Below are 11185 nucleotides of genomic sequence, written 5' to 3' on the forward strand. Positions count from 1 at the left end.
TTCAGTGAGTGTAAGCTGCTTTCTTCATTGCCTCTGTATGTTATAATCAGGTTTAATTCATGCATCGTTTCACTGATTTCTTAATTCAAAACTATCTCACTTCTGATTCGTTCCAAAAATAATTTCACATGTAACACTTTGTGTATGTGTGTTTTCTATTCATTCATGTAATTGTCAGTTATTTTCTCTCTTTATTTTACCTTCTTTTTGTTTACCTCTTTGTTTGTCACGTGGACATCCCTAAACCATCATGAGTGCCGGCTTCAATTTCAACCCAATTTTACCCTCTATTCTCACAGTCGAACTCCTCTGGACTTCACCTTCCCACTGGTCCCTGTCCCTCTCTTCACAGTGTCCTGTGTGGCCTTCAACAACACAGTCTGTTTCTTCTTCTCCTTTGATCTTTTCAGTCTTCTCTTTCAAGATTACTCCAAGCATGGCAAATATGAAACTCAATGTCCAGTGCTTTTCCACAGTTCTTTTATTCCACTGTTCACTGACCAGCCTGTAATTCACAGTGCATGTTTTCATCACGTGGTTCCTTACATGCTGCTGCTGGTGTCGTCACTCGTCAGTGTTAATGGTTCAGTTGCACTGTCTTTTGCCTGCTATTAATTCTTCTCAAGTCCACGATGTTCTGTTGGTCTTCATCAGGAGATTAACTGTCCTTTGAGCTTCTTCTCAGGATCGGGACAAGTGGGAGGTCAAGCTGTAAGATTTTAAGCCAAAATCTGGCCCGTTTTCTCCCAATTATGTTAATCTATGGTTTTGCTGCTGTACTCAAAATTCCAGGTTGAGAGAAGTCCACCTTTATTTATTTGTAACCCGTATTGACACACTAAACCATACCATTAATATCACTTTCATTTCTTTTCTTAAAACCTCCATTCGCTTCATCTGGCTAGAGTCTAACTCATCTCTCTCTCTGGGTGCTCACTTGTCACAGTGAGTCTCCTTTTATGGGCATGCAAAGTTCCTGTCACACACACACAGCACTCAGAGCCATATTTCCTGTTTCTCTTTCCTATTTTACAACCTAATCAAACTCTTGTTTTACCAAATCTTGATCTAAAAACAATGCACCCTTATTTCACGCACACACACTTTTAAATATACTAAATTCTCTGCCTTTGTCAGCATTCACATCACAGTCTTCAGCGTGCTCAGCAGAGCTCTTTCAGACATCAGGAATCGTCTCACACACACCGCCTTTTTCTCTCACACTTCCACTTCTGCACTCACTCTACTATCAACTTTCATAGTGTTATTATTATTTATTATTTTGTACAAATCACACCCAATCACTCAAAACCTACTACTCACAGCATTCACACTTAAACTGTGACAAGAGTTGAGGAATATACTCAAAACACGCTTTCCTAAGAGTATTTTAGCCATGCCTTTCATAATCAGAAAGAGCAAGTCAACAAACAATTGAAACCTCTATTAATTCTCACCGCACACACAAGAAATTGAAAAAATAAAACACACCAGCAATTATTGCTCGAGACAGGTTATTACTAAAAGTAATATGTTAGTCTTAAATATATACAGTGCACTCACTATATTTATATATATATATATCAAAACTCAGTCAATTACTATACATTCACTACGGCAACTCAAAACTTTATTTATAGCCCTCTAATGAACATAAATGGCGTCTTAAACACACACTCAACAATGTTTGCAGCAGTATTTGTAAAACCAACTGTGGTTTAAACAGTTCACTGCTTACTAATTTGCATTTTCACACTCACACACACACAGTCTAAAAATAGCTCCAGCACTGCCTCAGACTCCTTTCACACAGAGATCTCTTATTTTATATCACAAAGACGTCTTATATTTACAACCACTGTCAGATCTGTCAGCTTTAGCGCCTAAACAATTTCGACAGATTTGAGTTAACGGTCCAACCGATAAAGTCCAACTTTTTTGTGATCAATTAACCAGTATCTGTCCAACAGTTTCTGGCCTCATCTCTAAAATCCCTAACTCAATTTAAAAGCGTCAACCAACCCAAACTTTGCCTGAAGCTCTATTTTTGGCATTTCACAGCCAAGGCTTACCCCGAAGTTTTAAGTTAAAGTTACACGCCCGAAGTCCAACTTCTGCTGGCCAAAAAAGCGCAGACTACCGTTCCAAACGGTAAGGAGACTCTAACTCCTGGTTATTCTGGAGTGCCCCAAGCTCCACAGTGACCAACTGACTATCCCTCTTCGAGGACAATGCCTAAGCGTCCTTGGCATTGGCAAGCGTTACCTCTGAGCACTGCGCTTCCTATCAGTCCAACTGACGTTCTTGAATAATTTATAATACTTTGGAACAACAGTAAAACAGCCAAAAAAGTGTAAGACTGAAGCAGGTCCAACCTTATAACCAATACGGGCTCCACCCCAAACAATAACCAAATTCCCTAATATACTAAAATCACTCAGCAGTCCAACTGCTTTCCACGGTCCAACCGTATTAAATCCTTTAGCGGTCCAACCGCATTCAATCATTTTTAGCAGTCCAACTGCATTAAATCCTCAGTACTGTCATGAGATTCTCATCAAAATCAAAGCAGACATTCCCCAGTAATTTCAGTGAGTAGACTTTAATTTGTAATGTCCAATTTGGCACACTTTGGAAATAATTCAACAGGTAGTGCCTTACCTTTGGATAAGCGGCTTAGAACAACAATGAGAAAAAGAGAGCTGATTATTAGCTCATCAAAACACAAAACAAAATCACAATGAATTATCGGTTAATTTCATTTAAAATAATTCATTATGTATTTATGTACAATTCAAATTAGTTAATTACATATTTTGTTGGTTTGTTTTCTATTTTAATTATTTTACTGACACATTTAATGAATTATTTAATGATGTATTTATTTAATTCACGTTGCTACTCCTGGCCCTGCATCGCTGTTCATAAATACATTTTATTTGTCAGCTTCACCCATCAAAGTCAGGGGGCGGGGTTAATGCTGATCAAGTCAAAACCATTGCTTTGGTCTGGTGGGCGTTCTTTTAGTGGGCTTTTCTCAATACTAAGTAGGCCTACACACCAGGGTTTGGACATGTGTGGACCCAAACTATACTTTTACCCTTTTTTGTGTGTCACCAAATACACTTTTAATTTTTCTAAGATGTATGGCATTCTTTCTTTTTTTAAGCATCAGAACAGACAGTATGCGACTTACGGATGCAGAGCTTGTTCATTTGCATTTTTTTAAATAAAGGACGGATGACAGAAGTGAGGGGAGAGAGGAAGGGAAGTGGGGGAAAAAAAAAAAAACAATGGTACGTATGGGAAACAAAACAGAGAGAAACCAAAGACATATAGCAAGACTCAAATTAGAGTCAAGACATAGTACTAAACGTGTCGCCGAATAGCGCAATGCTTAGCAGCAGCAAAGTTTACCCCTGGAATACCAGTGTCATCGGGATAGTTTGCTTCCAAGTTCTCCATATGTCGAGGGATGGCCAGCCGTTCGTAAGATGGAGAGATCAGTGCTGATGAGGCTGTAGAGTGTGTGAGGGATGTGAATGAGGATGATGAAGATCTGATGATAGCAGATAAAAACAGGCTGCAGAGACTTTGAGCCATACAGGGCACACAGTGTGTGTACAGAACAGCTGAAATCATTATGGAGGCCTCACTGGGATATGGAAGCATCACAGTACAGCTTCAGTGAAGCTTTAAAGTCTCTGATATGAGATGAGAAATGAAGCAGCCAGAGCTTTTTCATGAGTGGAAATCCACTGTGACTGTGAGCTGCTGCTACAGCCTCCAGATTAGCCAGCAGCTCATCCTGCTCAACATTTCCTCACCAACTTTAATGGAAGTGTGATGTTTTCAGCTGGAGTGATGGTCAGGGTGGCCTCCCTCTCCTCTTCTTCTCCTCTTCCTCTTTCATTTGTAAAGCCACTTCTGCTGCTTTCATTCATTTGGAAGTCCTGTAGCTGAGTTTGGGAGAGACTAACAGCCTCGGCAGCAGAGGGGAGAAAGGCTGTAACACCACCACTTTACTCTGTTCTACCTGTCACATCATTTTATCAGGAAACAAATATGCTCATGTTTTTACTATGTTTGTCTTGAAGATGTAAGAAGATCACATGGTGCTTTTTATTATTGTGTTGGTTTGTTTCGCTGTCTCTTGGATGGAGCCCAGCTGTGCGTGGCCCCTGGGCCTGTGGTCAGAGTGTGTGCTGGATAATCCGGCCCAGGATGAGGCCAAACTGACATGGGATGAAATGTCTGTGCTGGAAGCAAATGAGTGTGTGATGTTCTTTCAGTGTTGCACTTTGTAGACGCTCCCTGAGCACTGGTCTCACAGCCAGCTGCACATAGAGACCAGTGTTGTTAGTCCAGGTCAGAAGATGACTTGTTGGAATGAAAATGAGCTTGTAGTTTGTCTGCTTTAATAATGTGACTGGAAAAAGGTGTTGGACTTCAAATATGTCCATTTCTTTCACACTTCACCTTTAAAAGTGAAGCCTTGTGGTTCCTGGAAGGAAAAACACGACTTTTTCAAGTCTTTGTCCTGTTTTTATGAGAAATGTACGACTTTAATGTGAAACATTCAGAGTTTTTTCTCTTGTTGTGTTTGTTTGAAGCTGCTTCCTGTTGGCTTCAGCTGTTTGGAGTTTCCATTTTCTAAACTTCTACATTCTGAACCTTCTTCAGCTCTGAACAGATGATGAAACACTGAATGATTTCAAGCTCACACTTTGTCTAATAAACTTACATCTTTCATTCTTTATACAGATTGAGGGCTGTGGTTTGTCAGAGATCAGCTGTGATTATCTGGCAGCAGCACTGAAGTCCAACCCCTCCCATCTGAGACAGCTGGACCTGGGAGGAAACAACCTGAAGGATCCAGATGTGAAGCAGCTGTCTGATCTTCAGCAGAGTCCAGACTACAGACTGGAGACTCTGGTGTAAGTAGAGTGATGGAGTGAGTGGGTGGTGCTGTCAGCAGTATTGTACTAAACACAGTCAGTATGAAACAAAGATCCAGTGTTTCCTGTAAAGCTGCAGCTTCTCAGTGAAGCTGTGAGAGGAGAATGGTGACAGGCTTCAGGATTGGACACAAACACTTCCTGTTTCTGACCTTTATGGTCACCATAGTAACGGCTGACACGCTCTGATCAAACGCTGTCAACAGCCAATCAGCTCTCTGAACAAAGCAGCACGCAGACCAATGACTGCATTCATTTCCAAGTTTAAAGCAGTGAAGAACACAGTCTGTAGGTGAGGAAGAATTTAGTGAGAGCAGATGTTTGGATGGAATTCCTCCAGTTAACAGCTGGAACCGTCCATCTGGATTGTTGGGCTTGTTGTTGGGGTTCCTACAGAGCTCAGAGTGGACACACCAAGGTTCTTCTAATGAATGAAAGTCCAAACTCAAACTAGGAGGGAAAAACATTTTCATCAACTTCAATAAAAATCCAAAGATTAGAAAAAGTGAAGCAACAATGAGTCCTAGTACAGTCCCAGCACTGAAGTCCCTGCTGCTCTTTATACTGGATGTGCTGCATCACTGACTGACAGCTGATGAAGAGTCTCTGGAAACACTCGTTTATCTCCTCTGCTCTTCCTTCTTCTCTCTGCAGGTGGAGGATGATGGTAAACAGGACGGTGTGTGTGCTGAGAGAGGAGGAGCTGTGTCCTGATGATCCAGAGAGGTTGAAGCAGCAGCAGCTTGTGTGTAGAGACGCTCTGACTGGGCCATGTTACTGGGAGGTGGAGAGGAGAGCTTCATCCAGCAGTGACTGACAGAGGAATGAGAAGAAGTGCAGATGACTGTCAGTGCTGCAGAGTGAACTGCTCTGAGAACAGCTCCACTGTCAGACACAATGTAGAGTCCAGCATCATCCCTGTGTGTCCCTCTGGATCTGACAGAGGATCATCAGTGTATCTGGACTGCTCTGCTGCTGCTCTGTCCTTCTACAGTCTCTGCACAGTCTCTGTCTGACTCTGGCTTCAGACCCTCCTGGATCAAACTCACCTGGAAAGACTTTCAAACATCACTCAATAGATTTGAATACAGAATATATTTGATATATACTGTAGATGTACTGTAGAGTTGCAGTTTGTCACTTGTAAATACAGTCTGTGAGCAGCTGTGAGCTGAAAGATCTTTCTAGAAACACGAAATGTTTTCACTCTTCTGTTGCTTTTTCATATATTTCCACAACATTAATATTGATCCCACCTGTCTCACCTGTTTCATGCTTTTATACATAATAACAGGACACGTGTGATCTGAGCGCTGCTGTGGTTGCTGTGCTGCACGTCTTCATTTAGATAACAGAGACATCTAGTGGTTCAGAGGGAGAACTGCAGGAGGTGGAGCTGTGTTTTAGCATGGAAAACTTTTTATCTTTTAGGCGCAGATACAAATATGACAAGTATCAGTGTGAGATACAAAAGGTCACATCAGTCAGCAGAGGGAACAGTGATCACACAGCAATGTAAGAATAGAAACATAACAGTGAATCTGGACATGTATACAGATGGAAGCAAACAAACAGGATGTAACACTACATTAAAGCCACAAATGGGAAGAAAACAAAGCCAAAGGAAAATATATTTGATCTCAGGAATCCAAATCAGATGCTTTAGAGCAGGGGTCGGCAACCCTGGGCACGCGTGTCACAGCTGCCACGTGAAGGGTTAACTGATGGCACGACCATAGCTGGACTGGCCATCGGGCATACTGATGGTGATTTTTCGTTTTTATGGGCTGATGATGTTTTTTTATTTTTTTGTAACGGTATAAACGATGGAAGGTGGCGGATTGGCCGGATGCTGGTCGATGTGTAAAAATAAGTCAGTTGTTTGGTGGTGGCTATGGCGGAGCTTCCACAGAGGCAGCAGGTGGATGAGGGAAAGGGGAGGCAGGAGGAGCAGAGACCCGAGGCGGCCGCCGGTCCGAGTGTCAGGTGAACTGAACTTCAGGTAAGAAGTTATGACCTGCAGTCTGTCTGGGTCAGATATAAACCAAGTTTAGGTGGAGTTTATTTTCCTTGTGCTGACTTTTTACAGTCAGTTACAATAACTCGTACTGCTACTAGCTAGCATGACGGAGTTTCTATACAGCTGGGTGGTGCTATGATGTTACTGATAGTGAACTTTACAGTGGCTGCAAAAGTATTGAACTTTCCCACATTTTGTCACATTACAGCCACAAACATGAATCAATGTTATTGGAATTCCACGTGAAAGACCAACACAAAGTGGAACAAAAATCATACATGATTCCAAACATTTTTTACAATAAATAACTGCAAAGTGGGGTGTGTGTAATTATTCTGTCATGGAAAAACACACTGCCGTCAACTTCTGTTTTGTTTTTGTCAAAATCACTGTAATATAATCACTGTACCTTTATATACATGCGACTTGTATTAATGCTGCTGCCCTCTTGTGGCTAAAGTGTAATTATGTTCTTGTTATTAGGGAAAACATTTGAGAGTAACATGACAAGTGAGTCAGCACTTTGGCTTCAGCTTAAGAAATCCTCATTTTTATGTCATCAGTTATAGTTGCATGTATTCATTATCATAATTTAACCTTTAATATTGATGTCTTAAATTGATTTTGATTAAACTTGCAATAATTTTATGGTTGTATTAAATAAATGAATGAATGAATGAATAACTATTTCAGTAATTAATTTAAAAAATGTACATAATCAATTAAAGAAATATATTAATAATAAATTATCCATTAATTTCATTTAAAATGTTTCATTATTTGTTTATATACAATTCAAATGAGTTAATTACATATTTAATCAATTATTGGTTTGTTTTCTATTTTGATTATTTTACTGACACATTTAATGAATTATTTAATGATGTATTCATTTAATTCACGTTGCTACTCCTGGCCCTGCATCGCTGTTCATAAATACATTTTATTTGTCAGCTTCACCCATCAAAGTCAGGGGGCGGGGTTAATGCTGATCAAGTCAAAACCATTGCTTTGGTCTGGTGGGCGTTCTTTTAGTGGGCTTTTCTGTCACGGCCTGCGTGGCAGACTATGATGAGGGGAAGGACGACCCAAATGCCAACACGTTCTCACTCCCAACTCGTCAAATGTGTGACGCATGGTCAGGCTCCCCCTGCTTCACTTATCGACGCGCGGGGTACATATGCTTAATAGTTTAACTAGATTTCATTTGTCAGTGTGGGACTGCTGAGTCACCTGAAGAACTCATTCATTCTCCACATGATGTTCATTTACAGAAATGTTTCACAGGAACTGATTCCTCCTAAAGGTTGAACTAGTGTGTTTCCATAGATTACCTCTGTATGAATGTACTTCTTAAATGAAGGCAAGTGTTTGTCCTTTTTTGTTCCTCAGGTACAGTACGTGATATCAAGGGCAGGCGGTCAACACTGGGGGAAGACAAGAAGCAGACGTACTTCCAAGAGGGAGCTGCAGTGAGGTCAGAGGTCAGAATCTGAAACAGCTCAGGTTTATATTTTAGAGGTTATAAAAAAATCAAAATGTATTTATAAAGAAACCTTCATCTTCATCTTCATCCGCTTTATCCGAGGCCGGGTCGCGGGGGCAGCAGCCTAAGCAAAGAGGCCCAGACCTCCCTCTCCCCATCCACCTCCTCCAGCTTATCCGGGGGAACACCAAGGCGTTCCCAGGCCAGCCGAGAGATATAATCTCTCCAGCGTGTCCTGGGTCTGCCCCGGGGCCTCCTCCCGGTGGGACATGCCTGGAACACCTCACCCAGGAGGCGCCCAGGGGGCATCCTTGTCAGATGCCCGAACCACCTCAGCTGGCTCCTTTCGATGTGGAGCAGCAGCTGCTCTACTCTGAGCCCCTCCCGGATGGCCGAACTTCTCACCCTATCTCTAAGGGAGAGGCCAGCCACCCTTCGGAGGAAGCTCATTTCTGCCGCTTGTATCCGCGATCTCGTTCTTTCGGTCACTACCCACAGCTCGTGGCCATAGGTGAGGGTAGGGACGTAGATCGACCGGTAAATTGAGAGCTTCGCTTTTACACTCAGCTCCCTCTTCACCACGACGGACCGGTGCAGCGTCCGCATTACTGCAGCTGCAGCCCCAATCCGTCTGTCGATCTCCGGCTCCCTTCTCCCATCACTCGCGAACAAGACCCCGAGATACTTGAACTCCTCCACTTGGGGCAGGAACTCATTATTATAAGAAATATCAAACATTTAAGTGGATTTTCTGTTACACATATCGTGTTAGCCCTGCGATAAACTGGCAGCCTGTCTTTGTCCTGTATCAGCTGGGATAGGCTTCATCCTCCTGCAACCCTGAATTGGATACATTGTATTCCAATTATGTAATCTGATCATTTACAAACTCGAGGTATCTAATCAAAATGTAAGTAATAATTATAAAATGGGAAAGCAGAAATAAGTGTGACATGAATGTAAATGTGTGAGCTGACATAGAGGACAGCTACATGCAGTCTGAAAAACCTTTGTTGTCAAGTTTGCAGGTCTATCAGCACGAGACATTCTTACATAGAAGAGACGTTAAAGTCTCTGACTCAGTGAAGCATTATTGGTCCCGTCTGTTTGGATAAATATAGTAAGTTGATGTTTGTCCATTTATTGACACATTTTCTTAAGTGCTTATCCAGTTCAGGATCACAGTGGAGCTGCAGCTGGATATGTTCACTAAATAAACCTTACAAAAGTTAACAATAAACCTGCATCCATGTACGTTGTTGTCCACAGGATGAGAAAATCAAGCTGGAAGACTGTGGAACATGTTAATAAATGTTTGTGTGTTTATGCCTGTGTCTTTCACAGGAGGCGCTGGAAGGTTTCCCTAATAGTTCCTGGTGAATCAAAGCAGAACCATAAAGGTTGCTGGACTGCATGATGGCCTTACCCCTGAGCCGTCATCCTGTTAAAGGAGGAACCAGTTAGAAGCTGTTTTCAAAGTAGCTGAGCAGATTTCATCTCAAGTAAGCGATTAACTGTTTGTTCGTCTGTTCTGCCACTTAAAGAGCATTTAAGGACGTCTTTCGAGTGTCCAGTTGAATTAATTCTACTGGCTCTCATGGTCATTTGTTATTATAGACATATTTTTCATGTTCATCCAGCTATTTAGTAAATTCTATCTATTTAGTAACATCCGTCAGCTATAAAATGTAATATAAATATAAAAATATCTAAATATCTCCTGTCCTTTATGTTTTAATGATGTAAGTCTGTTATCGTGTTACATTAGCATTCCTCACATATCAATGAGATGCTGTACAGTACAATCCTACTGACACAGCAGAGGGATAACGACGGCTATTCAACATCGTTACACGACACATTCGAGCTGCATGACGCAGACAAAGTGACTAAATCATCTTTTTGTGGTTTATTGTCTTCAAACCAGCAGACAAAGCTGATGGCAGAAGATGTCAGAGAAGAACTTCAGGCCGTGGACTGAAAAGGTCTTTTTTTCTTGTTATCAAAGACATTTGGAGTGGCAGCTTCTACAACTGGTTGTGCTGAAGTAAAGCTTACAGTCTAAGAAACCACAGTGTTGATATTCAGCACAAAGAGAAAAGCTCACTTGTTTGAATTTATTTACAATCATAGTTTTATAAATTCTGACTGTAAACAGCTTTTACAGCTTTGATATTGTTTGACACTCGATATCAGGTTTAATTTAAAGGTTTCTGTGTCCCAATGAGCCATTTACACTGACCAGTGTCAGTTTAACTGTAACACATTCATTATTTAGATTCAACAAAGAAATAACTGAATGTAAAAATGGCAGCCCTCAGGCAGGTTTATAGAGATACATGCATGCATTATGAAATTTATGTATCCCAGATAATTGTTATTCATCTAGTCATGGCAGACCCACCTCTTCCTCCCAAGTTAACTGCAACCCAAAAGAACTAGTGGGGCTATTTACACACTCACAACCAGTGTGGGGTAAAAAGAGCCACAAAAAGCTGTCAGCCACAGATGTGCTAGAAGAGTTAGAAACTCTACTTATGGAGAAACTTTCTAAGTCTAACAGGGGACAGGAACTCCTGCCCAAATAACATGATATAACCCCACATACAGCCCAGCCATAAAGTGAACCAAGTCATTTAGTTAAAGACAGCATGGGACCAAATGTAACCAGCCTGCACCAACCTGGCATTTCTTCCTCCTGAATTAAATGAATGAATGGAT

General features: G+C 41.4%; 2 long non-coding RNA genes across 3 annotated transcripts; both read left to right on the forward strand.

Moving 5' to 3' along the window:
• The first annotated feature begins 3489 nt into the window (after positions 1-3489).
• Positions 3490-6566, forward strand: LOC121813693. Its single transcript, XR_006053827.1, has 2 exons — positions 3490-4937; positions 5613-6566. It is a non-coding gene; the product is annotated as an uncharacterized LOC121813693 (long non-coding RNA).
• Positions 6567-6906: 340 nt separating this feature from the next.
• On the forward strand, positions 6907-11121 carry LOC121813694. Of its 2 annotated transcripts, XR_006053829.1 has the most exons (4): positions 6907-6960; positions 8371-8462; positions 9809-9966; positions 10392-11121. It is a non-coding gene; the product is annotated as an uncharacterized LOC121813694 (long non-coding RNA). The 2 variants fall into 2 exon arrangements; XR_006053828.1 differs by lacking the exon at positions 6907-6960 and having other exon boundaries at positions 7752-8462.
• Positions 11122-11185: the final 64 nt, after the last annotated feature.

Source organism: Haplochromis burtoni, unplaced genomic scaffold, assembly GCF_018398535.1.
Source record: "Haplochromis burtoni strain Fernald_Lab_line unplaced genomic scaffold, NCSU_Asbu1 Contig_2273, whole genome shotgun sequence".
In the NCBI taxonomy this organism is placed as follows: domain Eukaryota; kingdom Metazoa; phylum Chordata; class Actinopteri; order Cichliformes; family Cichlidae; genus Haplochromis; species Haplochromis burtoni.